Source organism: Abramis brama (genome assembly GCF_963993115.1).
Source record: "Abramis brama genome assembly, chromosome: 12".
Lineage (NCBI taxonomy): Eukaryota > Metazoa > Chordata > Actinopteri > Cypriniformes > Leuciscidae > Abramis > Abramis brama.
Window position 1 is genome coordinate 3,427,919 of NC_139974.1, and position 24,470 is coordinate 3,452,388.

At 36.7% G+C, this 24,470-nt stretch overlaps 1 long non-coding RNA gene and 1 pseudogene across 4 annotated transcripts; one reads left to right on the top strand and one right to left on the bottom strand.

The window, feature by feature from the left end:
* Window positions 1-566: 566 nt before the first annotated feature.
* LOC311094034 lies at window positions 567-2,163 on the bottom strand. Of its 3 annotated transcripts, none has more exons than XR_014608534.1 (5): window positions 2,095-2,163; window positions 1,937-1,994; window positions 1,589-1,667; window positions 1,244-1,323; window positions 567-675 (listed from the first exon to the last, which is right to left on the bottom strand). It is a non-coding gene; the product is annotated as an uncharacterized lncRNA (long non-coding RNA). The 3 variants fall into 3 exon arrangements; XR_014608536.1 differs by lacking the exon at window positions 2,095-2,163 and adding an exon at window positions 1,450-1,465 and having other exon boundaries at window positions 1,937-2,084; XR_014608535.1 differs by lacking the exon at window positions 2,095-2,163 and having other exon boundaries at window positions 1,937-2,084.
* A 4,026-nt stretch (window positions 2,164-6,189) lies between these two features.
* Window positions 6,190-22,645, top strand: LOC311093941 (protein NLRC3-like; annotated as a pseudogene). Its single transcript, XR_014609646.1, has 9 exons — window positions 6,190-8,777; window positions 9,238-9,354; window positions 11,422-11,481; window positions 11,566-13,359; window positions 17,612-17,785; window positions 18,448-18,621; window positions 20,459-20,632; window positions 21,252-21,425; window positions 21,948-22,645. The product of XR_014609646.1 is annotated as a protein NLRC3-like (transcript).
* The last annotated feature ends 1,825 nt before the right edge of the window (window positions 22,646-24,470 follow it).

The following is a 24,470-nucleotide window of genomic DNA, read 5'->3' on the forward strand; positions in this document are numbered from 1 at the left end:
AAATTCAGCTTTGATAAATTACACTTTTTCTTTTTGAATGCATTTTAAAATGTATGTTCCAATAATATTTCATAATATTCCTGCTTTACAGTATTTTTGAGCACAAGAGACTGCTTTCAAAAACAAAAAAATCTTACCAACCCCAAACTTTTGAACAGTAGGCTATACATGGATTTCGAATAAGATATTTATATATATCAGGCCATACAATTGCTGGCCACTTGTCATCCACAATCCAAAGATCGTCATGTATTGCGTAGGGATCCGGCAAGATCTCACCATTGCTGAGAGTAAGTTTTTTTAATATAATCGCCACGTTATATGTGTGTGTGCAGTCATGAAATGTTGCAGGTCGTAAAGTAACGTAAACAAGGTTAAATTATATAAAAGCAAATTCGGGCTCTATAGATGCTGCACTGCTAACATTGGCTGTTACATTACTAACTTAGTCTAACATGATAATTAGCATTTTGACTTAGCGACAACACCACCACTATGCTACTAGACTACCCTAAACCCTTTACTCTGGTACGAAGACCGCGGGTCTTTTCTGCCTCCTGGTTGTGTGCGCAAGCAGTGATGACGTCGCCGAGAAATCCATGTATAGGCCAGTAGGTTACAGTCCAGCTTTCGTTTGGTTCTGTCTTGACCATCACCCCAAAATGGACTCAGGAGCTGAAATTAGAAGAATACACACCACAAAGGGATATAACTCCAGACACTGAATTCAATCTTAAATGCATAAATTATAGTGGTAATAAATCGCGCGTATTCTGTGTATAGTGAGCAGTGGTGCTGAGCACATTCATACAAGAAGTGACGACACCCAACATCACTTAGAGCACCTTTAAAAGTATAACATTTAAAGCCCCTTAAATTAACGAAATGACTTGAAAAAAAGATTTGTTCATTTTGATGAACGAGAACAAACAAGAGAGTCAGTAAAATGATCCGGACTTCCCATCACTAAGACTAAGCTGCACAGGTTGTTGCTGGGATCCTCTTCCACTCCTCCATAATGACATCACAGATTTGCTGGCTGTTAGACACATGGCGCTTCTCCACCTTCTGCATCTGGAAGCCCCACAGTTGCTCATTAGGGTTCAGATCTGGAGACATACTGGCCACTCCATCACCTACACCTTTATCAAGGCAGTTGTCATCTTGGCGGTGTGTTTGGTGTCGTTATCATGCCGTTAATACCAATACTGTATGTTTGACATTAGTTGAAAGTTTTACTTACAAGTCATAGGGTTCACAGCGCCATAGAGATGTTGATCTGCTCCAACTCTGCTACTGTGCAGGCCATCAGCATGGAAGGATCTAGGAACACAACAAACCGCTTGCCAGGTTTATTTAAAGGCAAGGAAAATAGAAAGAATAAATTAGCATAACAGAATTTATGTTTTTAGGTTTACTTATTCATATTGCTCCAACAGTGTCACTTACGTTTGGATGTCAAAACCTTCTCAAAATAAATTAAACAAATAAAATAAATAAGAAAACAGATGCATGGTGATATAACGTTAGGTGGAAAACATTGTGAGAAAATGGATTTAAAGTTATTTAATGGGCTTCCTCAGTTTACCTGTGTCTTTCTCTGGCAGCAGCTTTCTTCAGCAATGTTGCAATAGTAGAGCTTCCCCTCTGTTGTTATTTTGTTGCTGCTGAAATCACAGATCATTTGTTTATCAATATTTGTTTACCATTGAGCTAGTTTCAGCCAATTTTAGCGCTCCATGTAAGTGACGTCACCGATTACGTTAACAGCACATATGTTTCTGTTAAATAATACATACGTTTATGTTAAATAAATTAGCTCACTTCCAAGCAAAACCCTTAACAAAACTATTAAAAACATCTAATCTACATATAAGATGTGATTAAAACCCCAAACTTTCATAAACAAAAGCTCAAGCAAGTTAGCCTATGTTACCTTTTCTGAAAACGGTTGAGATGCTAACGGATTTTTTTTCCAAGACAATAAAGCATTTCTATAAGTAAAAATTCAACAGAAGCGTGTCAATTACAAATAAGATAAATGTCAAGCAAACTTGTGTGTATTATTCGTGTGATTTAAGAAACTAAACTCACCTGAAAGTAATAAAAACACCACGAGAGAGGGTTTAGCTGCTCGTCAGTTGCAGTGGTGGCCCGCCGTTTCCATGGCGACTCTGTGCCGCTCCAGTGTTTGAAAAAGCGTCTCGGACGTTCACGAGCACGCGCATTAAAACACATCAAAGTCACGCAGCATTTACAAACATAAACATCTAGAATTAGAACATTACATAAATACAATTCGTATAAAAAAAATTATTTAAAAAATATATATTATTATAAAAAAAAAATGTAAGCGTAATTATAACAACATAAATTGATTTTGCACTAAATCCTAATTGTAATCGTATTGCCCATATAAAAGAGTTGTTTTTAATTTTCTATACTGATACTGCCTCGTTCAAACTCCTTTTTTGGTTCTGTTAACGTCCCCAATGTCCTCTTTGTAACGTTGTTGTGTGACCATATAATAACCAATATCGAACGTCCCCCTAAAGCAATAAAGGGAACGTTATTATATGACCAACAGAGGACCATACGAGAACGTTCTGTTAACGTCCCGAATGTCCTCTTTGTAACGTTGTTGTGTGACCATATAATAACCAATATCGAACGTCCCCCTAAAGTAATAACTGGAACGTTATTATATGACCAACTGAGAACCGTATGGGAACGTTCTGTTAACGTCCCGAATATACTCTTTGTAACGTTGTTGTGTGACCATATAATAACCAATATGGAACGTTCCCCTAAAGTCACATTGGGAACGTTATTATATGACCAACAGAGGACCATGCGAGAACGTTCTGTTAACGTCCCGAATGTCCTCTTTGTAACGTTTGTTATGTGACCATAAAATACCCCAAATAGAACGCCCCCCTAAAGTCATATAAGGAACCTTGAACTGCAGCACTTTCATAACCAAAAGAGGACGTTCTATGAACGTCCCTAATGTTCTGTAAAGGTTCGGAACTTTAGTTACCTTTAGACAACTTTTAGGGAACGTTCCACAAGGTCGCGAGAACGTCCCCTCCTACGTGGGTCATACATTCCCGTAGCGTCACAGTGCATTTCTCTGTTGAAGCCCAGATTCCATTGACTTCAGTGAGGCTTCTCTGAACAGTTCTTTTAGCGCTTCGAAACTAGACGGTCATTAGATAAATGCTGCGATTATGTCCCGCCCATGGAAGCTCAGCGTCTCTGGGGGTGAACGGGGAGTGGGCTGGCCTGGACTCCGGGCTTCTGCGTGATGATTGGAGGGTCTGTCGATGTGTCTCCTTTTGATTGACAGCGATTTCATACAAAAAAAAGTCACTGATGTTGAAGCTGTTCAAGCTCAGTCCCATCGCGGATTTTTCAAAGACAAACTGCTGCAACCTATTTCTTGGTATTTGCTTGTCGAAATTGCTAGCCAATTTTTATAATACATTTCACACAATTATACATTTATACCTTTATTATATTATTACTTATTATATTTGTTATATTATTATTATTAGTAATAATTCAAAAATAATAAAAAAATATCTTATTATTACTAGCATTATTATTATTCTTTATTATATTATTATTTATACCTTTATTATATTATTACATTCATTTTTCACAGAGCATTTTCTTGAAAAGGAATGTAGAATTTACGTATAAATAAATGAATATTTTTTATGATGTAGGCCGAAAATGAGCTTCCCCTCTTTGAAAGACCAGCAGCCGCCACTAGTTCACACATACAGTGCATTATAGATAAGTTATTGAATATTTTTCATAAAAATCATAGAAATTATACATTTGTATATACAATAAAAAATATTAAAAAATATTTTTTTGCTTATCAATTATTGGACATAGACATATAGCCTAGACCCTATATGTTAAAATACACTTTTACACTTTTTATGTAGGTCTAATTTTCGGTTTCATTACTAAAAACCAAAGTTTCTAGAAGCTGCAGTGTTGTAACACTTTTCTCTTTAACATCTGTAGTGTTTGTTTTAACTGGGTTTTTTTGTGCTGCACATGTTTCTTAAACTTTGATATAATTTTCTGTCTAAATGAATGTCAAGTACAAAGAGTGCTGTTGTTACAATCTCCCTTTATGTAATGTCATTTTTATTGAACATTTAATACCAATAAATGCATTTATTGGTTTACATAAATATCAATAGGAAACATTTTATTTTAAAATAGTTGGAAAAGATCTTGAACAAATATCTGTGTATGTCAGTCAGTTTCACAGATGTATTAAATGTGGGCTTACAGTAAACTGTCCCATTTGTACAATATTTGAGGCTTCAGTGGAAGAACATTAAACTCTAGTGTTACAAACTTCCCAGTCTGTTCAGCCGAGATATTTCTGTTTCAAACACACAAAGATGAAATACTGGAGCAAACGCTACAGATCTGACTGAAGAAGAGAATCTGCTGATTCAGATGATACAGTTCTGAACATTCATTTACATGATTGAAAATCACATTAAACCAGGAATGAAATGTTGATAATGTCTAATAATTAATGATTATAAATCATAAATCTGACTTGTTTGGTCTCCATAAACACACTGAAGAAAATGTCAAATGAAATGTATTGTGTTTGAGTGTGTGTGAATTAGTGTTTCTGATCTCTTACTCGAGCAGATCCATGAAGACTGAATAAATCATGGACGACACACACACATTCAGACATGGAGATTCTTCTCCAGGATTCAGGTACTTCAATCTTCATATGATCTTAATGTTATAGAAGACTAAATTTTCTGCACATAACAGGGTGTTGTGTGTGTTTGCCAGGGTTGGTATAGTGATCTGTTGTCTCTATCATATTCTGGTGCCGGGATATACAGTAGTTGGAGCCACTCAGGGTCTTTAAACACTGTCCAAAGACACACAGATACAGTAGACAGCTAGATGATATATAACATTATCCTTGGACAGTCTCATCACTCTTCAACACACTGTCTTAATAGACAACCTTCTCATGTGGGATTTATTTTCATGTTAAATCAGCCAAGTTGATTCTTGTCTCTATTCTGTTATCTCTGTTCTATTAAAGTCAGTTTAAGGGTGAAAGATCAATCTCACCGGAGTCCAGCTGTGTGTCCATGAAGAGTGACGCGTCTATGGCGAAGTCAATCAACTTTAAGAGAAAACACACATCAACTGATCTGAGGTACAACATTTCATAGATAGATAGATCTTCTTGAGTTACATGCATGCAAACTTTGGAAAAGACAATTGTTTGGCTCTCAGACAGGTTTGTTCTATGCATTTATTTTAATAGAGGAAAACAAGATACATTTATTTAATTGAACCACATAGGCCCTGCAAAATTCAGAAAAAAACACTGCTTTGTAATAAGCCTTGTTCACAAAGCAGTCTGGTGTAATATGATTAGCGCAGACATTAATGATTTTAGGTAACTTGAGCGGCAGATTCCCATCATAAACTAAATGAATCCACTGTGTCTTCAGTGGCTCAGTTGCCGGGAGTAAATGATAGGGGTGTAAATCGGACAGTTAATCACAATACGATACAGTATCGATTCTCTCAGCCAGCGATACGATATTTGCCGATACCTCAAAAAATTATACGATTCGATTCAGGGCTATATCGATCGATTAATCAATATTTAGATATTATGTGCCAAGTGTACAGAACCAGTTACGTTTATTAACTCACACTAATACATGCAGGGACATTTACAAGTTGTTTGTTACAAGTTTAAAAAAAAAACAGGATATATGAAAATGAACAAGAACGGAACTGTAACAGAAGAGTTCATTTGCAAAAACAGATAAATCCGTTCTTGTTCATTTTCATATTTCATGTTTATTTTTATATTGTGCATTTGAATATCAGTCAAGCTGCAGCTGGGTTGTTTTGATTAAGTAATAATGACAACAAAAATACAGGTAACTTTAAAATTAAAGTTCATTGAAAGTATTTTTTATATATATATATATATATATATATATATATATATATATATATATATTTATTTTGTGGCAAAAGCAGATAACTCCACATTTCATGTTTCAGAGTTAAACAAAGCCAAGTAATTGCTATGATACATAATAAAACACTTGGTTAATCTTTGTGCTAATCTTTGTGCTAATCTTCTCCGCTGACATAGACGCCTGTCAAACTTTGTTGTTGTGATTAACGTACACGCAATACAGAGAGCTTTTCCCTCACCACTAACGTGCTGTTTTAGCAAGATCCTGTGAAAAGGTTTCAGCTTTTATTTTCCTTTTACGCCCCGAAGAAGATATCACGGGTTCATCAAGTTCGCTGAAATGCATCCTTGATCACTTTTAGTCAGCTTTGACGAAACTCCTCTCAGCTAGCGCGTCTTTTCAAAGTGACAAGCAAGCAGGATTGTCACCTGACCTGAATGTTGCGCACTGATTCGCTGAAACAGACTTTTCGGGGCTTGTCGTTTCTGCTGTGAAACATGAACTCGCGATGCCTTGACAGTGGAAAATACCGGCTTTTGTGACAAAGGGTTCAGTCAATCTTGTCAGGCGTCTATTTCAGCGGAGAAAAGTTACGTGAGGATGTGGAGTGTGTCAAAATAAAGGTACCGTATATCGATATTTTATGTGTGGTATCGATGCATCGTATTGTTAGACGTTTGATCGATGTATCGATCCATATCGATGTATTGTTACACCCCTAGTAAATGAAGAGTCTGATGCTCACTCTTACATCCAACAACATCACACCTGGCTTTCTTAGTAGGGAACTGGGACATTTCTCTCATCACTACAGCTGCTCCAGCACATAGAGAATGGCGGACTGTGTTCAGGTCACTGAGGGCGGGTCTATCAGCATTAGTGGGCGGGGCCAAGGCGTTTTGTAACGTCACAAAAAGTAGCATCTGCAAATGGCCTTTTCTGAGGCACAGATTATGATTTATGGAGATCCAAAAAAGAGGAGTGGATGGATTTTTACCATTATAGGGTGGTTGTGTACACAGGGGCAGATTTAGGTAAAATATAGGAATAGGGCCCTATACAACTGCACACATTTACCTGGATAATCCTTGAGGATTCTTTCTCTGTTATAATGTTTGCTGATGCACAGCGGTGTCCAATCTTTCTACATTTTCATGTACATTATAATGACTTTTATTCTTGTTTTATACCCTGAAATAGCAGCAGTAGGCTATGACACATGGAACTGTCTGAGCAGTGTGGTGTGGCTTGGACTACGTCTACATTAATCCGGATACATTTGAAAACGGCGTTTTTGTTTATAAACGTTCTCCGTCCACACTAGCGTTTTCGGACGTTTCAGTGTGGATGAGAAACTTTTGAAAAACTCCTGAAAACGCTAAATTCACCTGTCCAGGTCGCACGCAGTCACCATATGTTTGGTCTAAAACGCGACTGCTCTCATGCATTGCCGCAGGACAGCAAATGTGAGTAAATTCTGTCATCTTTGCAGGACTGTGATATATAGAGTGTGCAATGTAGAATATTTTTAGCAACAGTGTGAAAGTGAATAGCACATAACAGGCACAATACTGGTATAAACATGAATATCTATTGGTACAATATGCATCACATGACTAAATTTACGTCATCGTTTTTAAATACCACCGGTTTCACAGTTCACACTACAACACGAAAATGGCGTTTTCAGATGTCTCCGCTTTGGAGTGTGTTTTCAAAAAAGCTTAATTTTCATTAATAAAAACACTGTCTCAGTGTGGACGCAAGGCCAAAACGGAGAGAAAAATTAACGTTTTCAAACGAAAACGTATTAGTGTGGACATGGCCTTACACTTGCCATATCATAATTTTCACCCCAGTGCAGTCACGGTACTCTCATTTCAACAGGTTATTAACAGTATTAATACGCATCTTTTATATAAAAATAATTTTTTGGGGGCACCTGACTTTTGGGGGCTCAAAGCGGTCCTTACCTTTGCCTAATGGTAAGTCCTCCTCTGTGTGTACACATTTATTAGGGCTGCACAATTAATCGAATTTCTAATCGCGATTACGATTATGGATGCCACGATTACGTAATCGTTCAAAGCCGCGATTACAAAAATTTAAAAAATTAAAATAAAATCCACTCTGCGTGCATTTAGAGCATGTTATAAGAGGCGAATCACAACTACTTCAGAAAACCCAGCACAATAGGAACTACCAGGCAGAAACGTATGTGTACGCTGAAATAAAAAGTATTTCACCTCAGAAAAGCGGACGTTCCTGTCATGTCAGCCGTTATAGGCTACGTACACTCTTCAATTCCGCGCGCTGTCTATAAAGTGCAAAGGAAACTACGAGCATGCAACGTTGTTACGTTTTAAATGAGTAAGTCACGAAATAAAAGTAAAATACAAATAAATCACATTACTGTTACGTCGTGTGTTAGCTGAGAAGGATTTGCATGCAGGGATGATTTTCATTCTATTCACCAGGAGCAGTTTCCATGTTTCATTAACAGTTCGTGTTAATATTGTGTATTCACCATGGTAACTGTCGTTTCAATATTAAGACAATGTTTTCATGTGGAATTTATTTTCATGTAAAATCAATCATATTGGTTCTGGTAGAGAATAACTCTATTTCTATTCTGTTGTTCTATTAAAGCCAGTTTAAGAGTGACAGATCAATCTCACCGGAGCCCAGCTGTGTGTCCATGAAAAGTGACCAGACTATGATACAGTCAATAAATTTTGAGGGAAAACACACATCAACTGATCTGAGGTACAACATCTTTGTTTAGACAGACAGAGAGACCACAGACACACACAAATAATGCATGTATGGCATCATTCGGCAAATATCCACTTATTATCAAAATACAGAAATAGGTGATGATATTGTGTAAGCATGTATAACTCAGAGACTCACACTATTATAAAGCGCTGCAATAGCAGGAGTCGAGCACAGGATCAGGTCTCCTCTCACAGCTGATCCAGAGCTTCAGTCCTGATGTTTCACTAACATCTACTGACCCACAAAACACTGATAATCTGGACCAGAACAACACTGACAAACTCAACCAAACTAAACACAACTACATCACTTATTGGGAAACACAAACACAACAACAGATTAAAAAACAATGGTAAAAGATGGATGGATTGATTCTCTATGTGAGGTTTATCTACATAATATAATTAAGAATTCTTGTCTTTGTTCTTTTGTTTCTATTCTATTAAAGTCAGTTTAAGGGTGACCGATCAATCTCACCGGAGCCCAGCTGTGTGTCCATGAAGAGTGACGCGTCTATGGATCGGCCAGAGAAATTCGAGGGAAAACACACATCAACTGATCTGAGGTACAACATTTCATAGATAGATAGATCTTCTCAAGTTACATGCATGCAAAAATATTTTTTTTTGGCTCTCAGACAGGTTTGTTCTATGCATTTGTTTTAATATAAGAAAACAAGATACATTTATTTAATTGAACCACATGAAAAATATCAAAAAAGATATCAAAAGAAAATGTTGCTAAGAACTGAAATCTAAAAGGATATCTTTAGAACTTCTTGAGTTACAGACATACAAACTTTGGAAAAATACACATGACAGTTTCTGCTTCAGAGTCCCAATTTTAAACTGTCACCGTTTGGCAGATGATGCAACAAACATAAGCGTAATTTGCGAGTTGGACATGTTGGAGATGTGCCCACCACTGTTTGCCAGGGTCGATATTAGCTGCGTTTCCACTGTCGGGCCAGGGCCGGGCCAGGGCTTTAAACGGGCCGTGCCGGGCTAATAGCCTCGGGCCAATAGCACCGGGCCTGCGTTTCCACTGTCGGGCCAGAAGCTCCGCAGCGCTTCACTAAAACACGCCCGTAACACGCCTCTCTGGAACAACGTCACACTAACCCATCATTTCACCAATAAATGGAAGTTTTATCAGAAAACTAGGCTAATCAGAAATCACTGGAAACAGCGTTGAAAACAACACGATAAAAGCGGCCGTTTGCTGGAATTTTTTTGTTTTGTTTGTTTACTTGAATATTTAAAAATCAAGCATCAATGTTTTACCTCAGGTTTACAATAAAAAGTGATAGCCTACATCGATCATAATGAATTAATTTATGTCAAAATTGCACATTAGTCACTAATAAATAAATTACCGTTAGGTCTATTTCACAAAAGAAAGAGGACACACTTAGCTTACTTCTTCAGTCGCGTCTGTTTCTTTATCTGGTAGTTACAGGACATATTTACATCACATTTAGAAAGAATGATAATTTCTACAAATAGGCTATATGCCATACGACCTAAGGAGCTTTAGCACTCTCTCGACTCCCATACAGATATTTTCAGTCAGAGAAACAGAGGAAACTCCAGGAAAAAAAAGTTGCTTTATTTTAAGATAGTCCGGTATAAAGAGACGAGACGTAGGCTACTGACAGATCAAATAAAAACATGACTGTGATAGCCTTTAATATTGGTCTGATTTCTTCAAGCGTTCACTGTTTTTTTTTTACTATGCGTATCTTCAAGCGTTTACTATGTTTACTATGGTAACGGTTAGCGCGCATATCTTTTGCATCACAAACAGAAGGCATTCAAACATAAACGCGAGTTAAATTATTTTAAAAGTCTTTAATGCTGACAGAATCCTCTGGCGCTGCCGTCTCCCAACGGTAAACTCCGCCTCTGTTCGTAACCACTCCTCTAGCCCGAGCTGGCCCGCTTTGGCCCAAGGTATTCGACGGGCCAGAAATCCTGGCCGTTGGCCCTGAGTAAGCCCCGATCCAGCCCCGGAAGTGACAGTGGAAACGCGACTGGCCCTGGCACGCACTAGCACGGCCCGGCCCTGGCCCGACAGTGGAAACGCGGCTATTGTCCACATCACTTTTTGAAACATCTCGCAGCACGGATGTACCTAATACACACGAAACATCTCCAGTTGACTAGCAAGAGTATTAATTTCATTAATTTGTGTTAATTTCATTCTGGTGCTGGAATGTGGTGTTTTTGAACTCATGCTGAGTGTGTGTTGCCACTGTTATTAGTTTCCGAACGATCTCTTGTGTCTTCACACAGACAACAGACGAACACTTCAATTACATGATTAAAACATTAAATACAGACAGGGCCATTTCTGACCATTTTATTAATTCCCCCTTACAGCTTAAATGCTCAATTTACATGTTTCTGATCATCGTCTATATAATTAAAAAATATTTCTTTTTTATACTAATTTTGAGCTGCAGAATATACTTGTGCTAAAATAAAGAGTTATGTTAAAGTGTTAACAGGAGCGTTGAGGCGCTCATTGGCACCCTCTATCTGGCTCTATATGAACACTATATGAATTCTTGTCTCTGTTTTCTCGACTCTGTTGTATTGTCTCTGTTCTGTCCGTGTTTGTCCACAATTAGTGAACAATCTATGGACACTCGAGGAACATTTAGGGGAAGACACATGTCATCTAATCTGAGGTACAACATTTCTGTCATAAAGATATTTTACTATCACTTTTACTTCTTTAATTTATGTTGTAATCTAACCATTTATTCTTTCAGTTGTGATTCTCAACTGGCCCAAAGCACATTTAAATCAAATCTGCTGAAGAAGTTTCAGTGTCTGTATGAAGGAACAGCAAAGCAGGGAAACCCAACACTCCTGAATGAGATCTACACAGAGCTCTACATCACAGAGAGTGGAAGTGGAGAGATCAATAATGAGCATGAGGTGAGACAGATTGAGACTCAATCCAGGAGAGCAGCAACAGAGGACACACCGATCAAATGCAATGACATCTTTAGACTTTTACCTGGACAAGACAAACCCATCAGAACTGTGCTGACAAAGGGAGTCGCTGGCATTGGGAAAACAGTCTCTGTGCAGAAGTTCATTGTGGACTGGGCTGAAGGGAAAGAGAATCAGGACGTCCAGCTCATATTTCCACTTCCTTTCAGAGAGATCAACTTGATGAAGGACAAAACACTCACTCTTTTAGATCTTCTTCATGTCTTTTTCCCGGAAATTAAAGAAATGGAAATATCCAGTGATGAATATAAAGTGTTGTTCATCTTTGATGGTCTGGATGAGTGTCGTCTGTCTCTGAACTTTAAGAGCGAAGTGAAACTGTGTGATATATCTGAATCAGCCTCAGTGGACGAGCTGCTGATGAACCTCATTGAGGGGAATCTGCTTCCCTCGTCTCTCATCTGGATCACCTCCAGACCAGCAGCAGCGGATCTCGTCCCCTCTGAGTGTGTCCATCGAGTGACAGAGGTACGAGGCTTCAATGAGCCACAGAAGGAGGAATAATTCAGGAAGAGAATCAGTGATCAGAGTCTGGCCAATACAATCATCACACACCTGAAGTCCTCGAGGAGCCTCCACATCATGTGCCACATCCCAGTGTTCTGCTGGATCTCAGCCACTGTTCTAGAGGAGATGTTGAGTGAAGCAAAGAGAGGAGAGATTCCCAAGACTCTCACTCAGATGTGCACACACTTCCTGATCATTCAGACCAACATCAAACATGAGAAGGACTATGAGAAGAGAGTGAAAGATGAAGACATGATACTCAAACTGGGGAAACTGGCTTTCCAGCAGCTTGTGAAAGGCAACCTGATCTTCTATGAGGAAGACCTGAGAGAGTGTGGCATTGATGTGACAGAAGCATCAGTGTACTCGGGATTGTGCACTCAGATCTTCAGAGAGGAGTTGGGCTTGTATCAGGGGAAAGTCTTCTGCTTTGTTCATCTGAGCATCCAGGAACATATAGCAGCTTTATATGCACACATTTACTTAACAACTGAGAACAGAAATGTGTTTGACAAAACCAAACAAAGTCTGTTGTCTAAGGTTTTAAACTGGTTTAAGTATCCTTCATTATCTAAGCTGCATCAGAGAGCTGTTGATGAGGCTTTACAGAGTAAGAATGGACATCTGGACCTTTTCCTGCGTTTCCTTCTGGGTCTCTCATTGGAGTCCAATCAGACTCTCTTACGAGAACTACTGACACAGACTGGAAGATGCTCCTACAACACAGAGAAAACACTTCAGTACATCAAACAGAAGATCAGGGAGAATCGGTCTCCAGAGAGATCCATCAATCTGTTCCACTGTCTGAATGAACTGGGTGATGATTCTCTGATGCAGGAGATCCAACATTATCTGAAATCTGGAGAAATAAGAGGAACCAAACTCTCCTCTTCACAGTGGTCAGCTCTGGTTTATGTGTTGCTGACATCAGAGCGGAAGATGGATGTTTTTGATCTAAAACAGTTTATTGGAGCCAATAATACAGCAGATGAAGTTCTTCAGAAGCTGATGCCTGTGGTTAAAGAGTCCAGATCAGTTCAGTAAGTCACTCTGACAACAATCATTACACTGATAAAACATGATCATATTTATGAGTTTAAAAATACAAAAAGGGTGTGCACATCCCAAACACCCAGATTGGGCGCAGGTGCAGGACAACTGAATGATATAGACAAATAAAGAAGTGTGAAGTCCGCACACTGAAAATTACTGCTCCAAAATAATTTATTCAAGCAACGTTTCGACCCTCAGGTCTTCATCAACACAATCATGGACTTCACACTTCTTTATTTGTCCATATTTATGAGTTTAGCATGTGCTTTCGTAACAAAACAATACTGTAAAATGAGAAATTCACATATATATATATATATATATATATATATATATATATATATATATATATATATATTATCTTAGGTGTACTTATAACAGCACATGAATAATCATATCCTAATACCTGAATTAATAGTTATTTCAACATGAACTCATGATCAGCGAAGATATGAACTAATCATGAACCAATGTAGAGCTATCCTTAATAGTTTGTTTACATCTACCTTTTAAATATATTTTTTTATTAAAAAGGTTACAATTACAACAACAATTCAAGTGTAATCTTACAGTATATTTGTATCAGTATATATATGTCTTTCATATTTCGCCTGACTGTAACGTTGTTTTTATGAAATATTAGGGCATATAAATGTTAATTTGCAGTTTAATACGTTGCTTAAACAAATAGCCTACATTTTATTTCAACATATTTCAGTCGATTTTACTCATCTCAGTATAGCAATACAGTTTGCTAAAACATCATCATTCATTCACACACGCGATTTAAATTTAAACTGTCTTTTTGCAAGCTGTGGTAAACAGCGCATCTCTGCCGTTCATTCATTCATAAAGAAACCCGATTCACGTGAACTTACATTCCTCAGCTCGCTCCTCGATATACCCGCACTTCTGAGATACATTCCAGTATTATTATTCCTCACAGCGCTGCGAAACAGTGTAAACATGTAATGATCTGATAAACTTGTGCGTTTTCTCGAGCTGATGGGGGCGTTCACAGGATTGCGGGGATTACCTCAGCCATTTGCGTTTGAATAGCGCACGCTCTCCGTGGGCGGAGTCACATTACATTTGAATTAGCTCTAATGAGGTTGACTGGAATCGCTCTCTTTAAATACAGATTTCACAAGATGAGAATATTTGTTTTTTATATAAATCACTTCATTTAAAAGAAGAGAATTCAAGCTTCATGCCTGTGTGTCTGCATGCCTGTTTGACTGAGTATTCGCTGAGTTGCAGTTCATTTTCGGACGCGTTTCAGAATGGACTACACGGACAGAGAGAAGACAGAACTCGCTTCGTGTTTATTTTTCTTTATTTGGCAAAAAACACAACACTTTGTTTTTATTGTGAGTATACACAAAAATAATACACATTTAACAGAATTGATTGATGTATGAAACTCCTATGCAAAATCAAAGTCAACAGAGTATTTATGAGTTTTTTTTACACTGATAAAAAAAAAAGCGAGCTGGTATCGCCGGCGATACCGTCGACCTCAGGGGGTTAACTAAGATTAGACCTAAACTAAATCAACCAGGCTCCATAAGAATAAATAAGCACTCTAAATTTGAATCAAACATGATTTAATACTCTCAACGTTGTGTGTTTCTCTCCTGTGGTGAATAATGAATGATATACAAAAAAGAAATATACCAAAAAAGTTTACCATCAAGTAACTGAAAAGGATGTTTAATCTTTATTAGATTCTTTCCAAAGCTTCTGAGCTCATTTTACTTTTGATAGTTTTTGACATTGTTTTATGGTGCATATTTCTCGACACCTTTAACCCTCTGAGGTCGGCAAACGCGCCGGCGCGTTTTGCTGGATTTTCTCCACATTGTAGAACTATAAACTTAAATTACACTGTCATTTATGGTCATACAGAAAAAAGAAATATAAAAAAAAGAATCTGTGATATTTCTACTTTTGTATGTGTCCACTTACAATCAAATCAAAACATTGTGCTTTTGTAAAATAAAGAAAATAAACAGGGTGTGCGTTCTGCCTCTCCGTCGCGGTGAACTTTTTTTTCTTGAGCACGTCTATAAACTGAAACAAAACTCAGTGAATACTTGTCACACATTTATGAGCCATATACCTTTATAAACATTTAAGTGTGTACTTTTAAATGATCGGATTCAAAACGAAAACAAATATTCTCTGTTTAAGTAATTTGTATAAAACCAACAAGATGTCTAGCTTCTCAAACGCTTGCTCATTAGATTTAATTTGGCCACGCCCACTCGCGCAAAAGAAATTCACATGCAAATCTCCACATGGAACGCGATCGCGCTCATTATCTCAACAACGAAACACCAAAACACTTCACTTCACTTTTCGTCGAGTTTGAAAGACGCGCCTGAGCTTACATTGGATTTACATCAGAAGAAGAAGAACACGATTTGAAGACAAGAAAGATGTAAGGTAAGAAATTCTTACATATTAGTTTGCTATTGTTGCATAAATTTCACATTGCAGTTGAACTGTTGCTAGATATATGGTGAATATTATAATATTTAGACCCGTGCTTACTGTTACTGTGTTTGTGGATATCTGCTCAAACGTAGATATGTATATGGTAACCATAATGTTTTATATTTGAGCGCGATCGCGTTTGAATGTATCATATTATCGCGTTTGAATGTATCATATTTTGCAGCGCGATCGCATTTGAATGTATCATATTTTGGATCGCGATCGCGTTTGAAAAGCAAACGGCTTCCTGTTTTTACTATTATCTCATTTCATATCATCATAATGAATGTAAACATTTGAAGTAACATGATAATCAATATATTTTTCTCTAGCTTAGTTGTTGCCTGCGCATAGCTTATGCCTACAAGGCACAACAAACCTGGTGTTCATTATATTATATATTGTTGGAAACATTTGTGTGTGTGTGTGTGTGTGTGTGTGTGTGTGTGTGTGTGTATTCTGTGAATTTTAAAAAGCAATTTTAACCAGAAAAATCTAAAATTTATTCCCAAAATCATGCAGGCCTTTCTCTTGATATCAGTATGTTCACTTTTTTTTTTTCAGGGCCCAGATGCCACTGAGGACTTCAACATTCACATGAGTCTCTGTACATGAACATGGTAAAGTGAAAATCAAACACCTTAGAAATGAAAGGTATGTACAATGTTTTTAGGAATGGCACAAAGGTCTCTGTCTTTGGATCATTGTTTTCAATAAGTGCTTTTTTGGCATGTGTTGTGTATCTTTGGACTATGTTGTGTTGTAAATAAATCCAAACAATTTAAAAGCCATTCTTTTTTAAATCTCCTCATTTACAGTATTGTGCAAGGTTGCTCAGAATGACAGGGCCTGATAGCTCCTAATAGGGCCATTGGGGGAGGGTCTTTGTCTTTCTCAGGTGTGAAAAGCTTACATATTAATGAGCTCCCGCATAGAGCTTTTTCACACAAAACACGTCGTAAAATTTTTAAATCAATATATTGTCTTATCTGAATGAGCAGTCAGGGTGATTTTCACATAGTTTTAGAGCAAATATTCTAGGCTACGTGATACAATTTTCAAAAGTCTTGTGAAGAAATAATCAGTATGGGTTTCATGGCCTTATTTCAGTGAGAATTTTTTTTTGTATTTTCACAAACCACGCATAAATGTCATTATCTCAAAACTACAAACTTTTACATACATGGTGCTGATATATTATTGTAGCAGAGTTTGTGCTGAATACAGTGTAATTAGGCTTTAGCCATGAAAATGTCACAAGTAACAGAAATAACCAGAAATGTCAGAGCATGTCAGAACACCTCCAGGGCCCAGAAAACAGCTCAGACCTCAGAGGGTTAAACTTATTTTGATTATTCTCAGGTTAGGTAAAGTACGTCAAATCTGTCCTAAATCATAAGCATCTGAATTTTCATTCTCACAATCTATAGGTCAGAAGACTTCTTCATGATCTGTTCAGTTCAGTATTTTAGAAATCAAAGACTTTTGGCAGACGAGCTTCTTAGATTCAATTAAATATAGTTTTATTATTTACAGGTTAACTAATTTACAAAAAGGCATACTTGTAACAGGACAATTGTACATTTTCCACAACAATAGTTATAAGCATGATTGGATGATGTGAAGAGGTGACAACTGCTTTCATATACAAATCTGTTGAGGAGAAATTCATATTTATCTTATCATTTATATCAGTGTTTCCTGAACTGAGAGACTGAAGAGTGTCATTGTTCTCTACAGGTTGAGGAATTGTGGTGTTACAGATGAAGGTTGTGCTGCTCTGACTTCAGCTCTGAGATCAAACCCCTCACACCTGAGAGAACTGAATCTGTCATGGAATAAAGTAGGAGATTCAGGAGTCAAGCAGCTTTCTGATCTACTGCAGGATCCTCACTGTAAACTGGAGATACTGAGGTAAGATTGTTTAAAATGTCCCAACATAGTCCTCTATTTTAATGGTAAATAATGATTACCATACAAAAAAATCTACTGTGAAATTACTAATGGAAATGTTGATTTTTATTTTCATTAGATTCTTTCCAATGTGTCTGACATAATTTTACAATATTATTGATAGATTAAACATGACTGGATGATGTAAAGATGTGACAGCCGTGATCATATACAGATACTGTATGTTGATGATTTTTGGGTACTTGCATAAAAAAAATGAATATTTGGTTACACTTTATTTTAAGGTGTCATTGTTACAGTGTAATTATATATTTTAATACTGAGTAATATTAAGCAAATACATGTACTCACTATAGGGTTAGGGTAGGATTAGGATTTGGTTGAGGGTTAGTTGCATGTAATTATGCATAATTTACTGTTATTACTATGGTAAGTTCATGTAACATATGTAACAAGGATACTGTTAAATAAAGTGTTATCGAATATTCTTATAATTTTTATGATATGGAAACTAACTAATCAAGCAGTTTGTAGAAGCGGGTCTGAACCTTAGACTGGACCTGTTAATGGTGCCGTGGATTAAGTCTCTGATTGTGAAGTTCTGCTTATCTGAGCTGTAGATCCTGAACTGAGAGACTGAAGAGTGTCATTGTTCTCTACAGGTTGATGGATTGTGGTGTTACAGATGAAGGTTGTGCTGCTCTGACTTCAGCTCTGAGATCAAACCCCTCACACCTGAGAAAACTGGGTCTGTCACTGAATGAAGTAGGAGATTCTGGAGTCGAGCAGCTTTCTGATCTACTGCAGGATCCTCACTGTAAACTGGAGATACTGTGGTAAGATTGTATAAAATGTCCCAACATAGTCCTCTATTTTAATGGTAAATAATGATTGCCATTAGATTTCATTAGATTTTTTCTAATGTGTCTGACATCATTTTACAATATTAATGCTAGATTAAACATGACTGGATGATGTAAAGATGTGACAACCGTGTTCATACACAGATATGTTGATGATTTTGGGGTATTTGTGTGACACTCACAAAATAAGTTTTGTTGAGATTATTACTTTTTGTTTCCTTTCCTTCTATTGCAATAGTATTTTATTTTATTCTGATTTATATAATTGAATATTAATGAGAGGGTACGGAAAAAGCACACAATGACATGTGTTTCCTAAAATGGACACAGGGTGGCAGTAATCGCGAGTAGCATCACACGGGGACATTTAGCGATGTGCAGAGCAAGATGAGCTCATAATCCGAGTCAATGGAGAATGAGCAACTGTGTTCCTGCGTCACTGATTTCTCTGTAATATTTAATATATTTCCAGGTCAGTTACACACCTTTTATGTGACTCCAGATGTTTATAAGCTTATATGAATCCCCAGTGAAGTGTGCTCCGTAATCTAAAAACATGTCAAGTGTGTAAACAGTTAAAATTGACAGTACGCAGTTGAGAAAATGGCGGCAGATGCCCACAGATTGTTTTTTATTTATTTCTTATGGCTTCGGGGCATTTGTGGGTTATTTCAGCGTGTGTGGAAAACAGCTATATGTGTTTAAAGGGTAAAAAGTTAATGTGAATGTACAGCATAAGACCAGTTACGTCTGCGACCATGTTTAAGGGCGCACGTGTGTTAATATTACAATAATACAGAGTAAGTTCATAGAACTTATTGCCAAAGTTATGAGGCAGAGATGTTTACTTTTGAAGTGTGAGTTCTTATAGTGTAAATGTGACAAAACTTAACTGCAAATGAGAATCATCCTGTTGTATAAAGTGAACACTTATAAAATGTACATTTATTACAAAAATACTCTTTTGGATAAGAGAACAAATATGACAGATGTTAAAGAGAAAAGTGCAGATATGATTGATGATAGACCAAAAATGTGATTTAAATGGAAAATGTTTGTTTTTGGTTTCATACAAATTTCGATAAGCTAATGTTTGTAAAATATGTGAGTATACATTTATGTGAAAACAGACCTTTCAAGAATATATTGCTTCATGTTATCCAAATATGGATATAACCTGTGCTTAAATGCAAAGCAGACAAAAATAACAGAAAACAACTCATGATTGCAGATACAAAGTTAAATTGAAGTTGAAAATAAATATAATCCGAGTCAATGGAGAAAGAGCAACTGTGTTCCTGCGTCACTGATTTCTCTGTAATATTTAATATATTTCCAGAGCACTCCTAGGAGAGGATTATATATATCTGCCAGCGGAGACCTAGCCGGGACCCGCTACATTTGCATAAAAAAATAATATTCGGTTACACTTTATTTTATGGTGTCATTGTTACAGTGTAATTATATATTTAAGTACTGAGTAATATTAAGCAACTGCATGTACTCACTATAGGGTTAGGGTAGGATTAGGATTTGGTTGAGGGTTAGTTGCATGTAATTATGCATAATTTACTGTTATTAGTTCATGTAACATATGTAACAAGGACACTGTTAAATAAAGTGTTATCGAATATTCTTGTAATTTTTATGATATGGAAACTAACTAATCAAGCAGTTTGTAGAAGCGGGTCTGAACCTTAGACTGGACCTGTTAATGGTGCCGTGGATTAAGTCTCTGATTATGAAGTTCTGCTGATCTGAGCTGTAGATCCTGAACTGAGAGACTGAAGAGTGTCATTGTTCTCTACAGGTTGTGGGATTGTGGTGTTACAGATGAAGGTTGTGCTGCTCTGACTTCAGCTCTGAGATCAAACCCCTCACACCTGAGACAACTGAATCTGACTGAGAATAAAGTAGGAGATTCAGGAGTCAAGCAGCTTTCTGATCTACTGCAGGATCCTCACTGTAAACTGGAGATACTCGAGTAAGATTGTATAAAAGTCTCAGCGTTGTCTGTTTCTCTCCTGTGGTGAATAATGAATGATATACAAAAATAATATATACAAAAAAAGTTTACCATCAAGTCACTGAAAAGGATGAATAATCTTTATTAGATTCTTTCCAAAGCTTCTGAGGTCATTTTACTTTTGATAGTTTTTGATAGTGTTTTATGGTGCGTATTTCTCGACACCTTTAACCTTATTTTGATTATTCTCAGGTTAGGTAAAGTATGTCAAATCTGTCCTAAATCATAAGCATCTGAATTTTCATTCTCACAATCTATAGGTCAGAAGACTTCTTTATGGTCTGTTCAGTTCAGTATTTTAGAAATCAAAGACTTTTGGTAGACGAGCTTCTTAGTTTCAATTAAATATAGGTTTATTATTTACAGGTTAACTAATTTACAAAAAGGCATACTTGTAACAGGACAATTACATATTTTCTACAACAATAGTTATAAGCATGATTGGATGATGTGAAGAGGTGACAACTGCTTTCATATACAAATCTGTTGAGGAGAATGGAGAAATTCATATATATCTTATCATTTATATCAGTGTTTCCTGAACTGAGAGACTGAAGAGTGTCATTGTTCTCTACAGGTTGAGTGATTGTGGTGTTACAGATGAAGGTTGTGCTGCTCTGTCTTCAGCTCTGAGATCAAACCCCTCACACCTGAGACAACTGAGTCTGACAGGGAATAAACTAAGAGACTCAGATGTGAAGCTGCTCTCTGATCTGAAGGAGGATCCACATTATAAACTGGTGACGCTTGAGTGAGTAGTGATGATTAAAACTGTTCATATTTTAATTGAAAGTTAATTTAGTTTCTTAGTTTACTTTCATTGTGATGGTGAATTACTCACTATAAACATGTTTAATAAGAGTTTAATTCATTTATTTTTTCATTATAGTTTATAGCAACAATCAAATATTTCAAGTTTCTCTTTATTTCAAACAATTCAATATTTTGCTTTCAATATCATTGTCAATGTCAATTGCAATAAAAGATAATGGTAAATATTGATCACTAGTTTCTTTATCATAAATAATACTGAGCCAGTGACACAGAAAGAGGACAGTCATACAGGATTCTACATAAGGGTCAAGGGTCATCATTCATGGTGACTTAGACGCAAAATCAAAATCTGAATGTTTAAAAACAGCTTTAACAATCGTGTATCTCAGTATTATATTCTAATCTCTCACTTAATCATCTAAGTAGTTTCTTTTAGTTGTTCTAAAGTTGATAATGCAATAATGTCGCGCACATTTGACTGTCTGTGTTTTACTTACAGGTTTTAGATGTTAGTCTGAGCTTCTCTGGATCAGCTGATGGAGAATAAAGAGCCTCTACAGACACAATCACATTCAACAGAATCAACAGACACAAACCCACAGTGATCATCACACACATGTGTGTGTAACTTACAGAATGATCCAATCCTTCATCCAAAGTCAAACAAGGAAACCTTCAACCAGATGAACTGGATAAATATTCTAAATGTTCAGATCCAATCTGACCTCTGACCTGTAATGCCTGAATCATAATCATACACTGTTCGCTCGTTGGTCAGAGGAGAACTGAGAGACTGAGTCTGGTTTCTGCCAAGGTTTTCTTCTCCATTCTGTCACTGATGGAGTTTGAGTTCCTGCCACTGTCGCCTCTGGCTTGCTTAGTTGAGGACACTTAATATTCAACAATATTATTGATCTGCATTGACACCATTATATGAGAACTGAACTGAGCTGGACGATGACATCACGGTTTTCTCCAGAGCGGCTGTATAGATAAATGAACTAAAGTAATCACCTTTTTACAACAGAAATGAATCAACACTGAACTTACTTAAGCTGGACTATGACACTATTTTCTTCTAGATCTGCTGTACAGCAGGAACAAACTGTGTTGCATTATTTTCCTATTACTGTAAAGCTGCTTTGAAAACATCTGTATTGTAAAAAGCGCTTTATAAATAAAGGTGACTTGACTTTTGTTTCTACAGAAGTGACATTTATACTGCAAACGCTCTACTACAAACATCTCCATATATAATATTTATTTAATGACTTAATTTGAGTAATTCAGACCAAACATATTCAAATGTCTTTGATTATAGTAACATTCACAATTAAATCATCTATTGGCTTTTAAGCAATGATACATCGCCACTTTTAAATGTTACATGAAAATCTATTTTTTTAATTTGAACTCATAATCTATGGACACCTTTCAGTAATAAAATAGTTAATCATGTTTTCATGTTCAGTTGCAGAATATACATTCTCATATGCTGTCTTTAATCTATTGCCAACTCCACATTAAATCTTCTATATGAACGATTAACTGTATTCTATTATAAGTCGATTCAGCCGTCAGAGATGAAACTCAGAGTCCAGCTGTGTGTCCATGAAGAGTGACCGTTCTGGACAAACCAGTGAAATCAACTGATCTGAGGTACAGCATTAATGTCTGGATGGAGAGATAGAAAGAACTAACTAGATCTTTCTATGTGAGGTTTATCTGTCAAATTAACTATATTAATGCTCGTCTCAATTCTATTATCTCTGTTGTATTATATTACATTACTTTTAACTAATTTGTGGTAATCTATTATTGTAATATTTTGTTCATGACTCTCTATTAACTCTTTCCCCGCCATTGATGGACATTTTCAGCTTTACATTGTAACACTTCAAATTAAAGACAAAATGAAACAAAAAATAAGGGGGAACCACATCCAAGTCTATTTGCCAAACAACAGTTCAAAACAAATGCATACCAATATTTTTTTTAAATGAAAAACACAACCACTCCAGAAATCATCAATAGGCCTACGCCAGGAGGAGGAGGGCGCCCACTTGATAACCCAAAGGCTGCCCTCACTCATTTGACCATCCCACAGAGTTCCATCAGTGCCCCAAGTACTTATTGAGGGATATCAACATCTAGTCCTATACAACAGACCAAGGAAAAGGTTCACAATAGAACGAGGAAAAGAGAAAATAACTAGACCGTGCCAAATCAAAGAAAGAAACAAAAACCAATCTTACTATATACAAACAAAATAAATTTCTAATCTAACTGAAATCAACATTCGCCAAAAACCCCAAATTAAAACAAAAGATCTTCAGTGTCGAAGACGCCCTAAATAAACTCTTACTACAAACCAGAAAATACAAAGAATCTCACGTGTCGCTAAACTAGTGTTTATACACAATTGACCAATCAGTGTGGCACATGTAGATCACGTGATGTAACAAACTGCTCCGAGACATGAGGTTGAGGATCCAAATGCAGTGTTTTAATGAAAGGGTAATCCATAGTGATGTGACGTTCGGCACCGAGGCTTCGAAGCTTGTATCAAAAAAACAAAACCATCACACACTGAAGCAGTGTATCGGAGCTTGATTCGTTTTGCCATAACCACGTGATCTGTGACGACCGAAGCTTCGTTTCCACACAGTCACGTGACTGCTTCGTATTCAGATTCAAAAATAGCGTGAACCCTGAGCAGGTTTCGAGTGTCGTGCCCTTCGGTAGTAGTAAATAAAAAAAGAAATAGACTTAGCCTTCACACTGTTGAACATGTCCTGTTCCTTAATAAAAAACTTTAATTTATTAAATTACCCAAAAAATAAGATGTTTGCTCCCCAGTTCACAAGCAACCGTTTTACAAGACCTATATTCTCTGCATCAGAACAACGTATAAAGATGAAATTACTAATTACTCCTTCATTTAAACGTGTGTGTGTTAGTGAGCGTGTCTGAATGTGTGTGTTGATCAAGAAAGACAAAATCAAGTAATTATGCTTCAAAA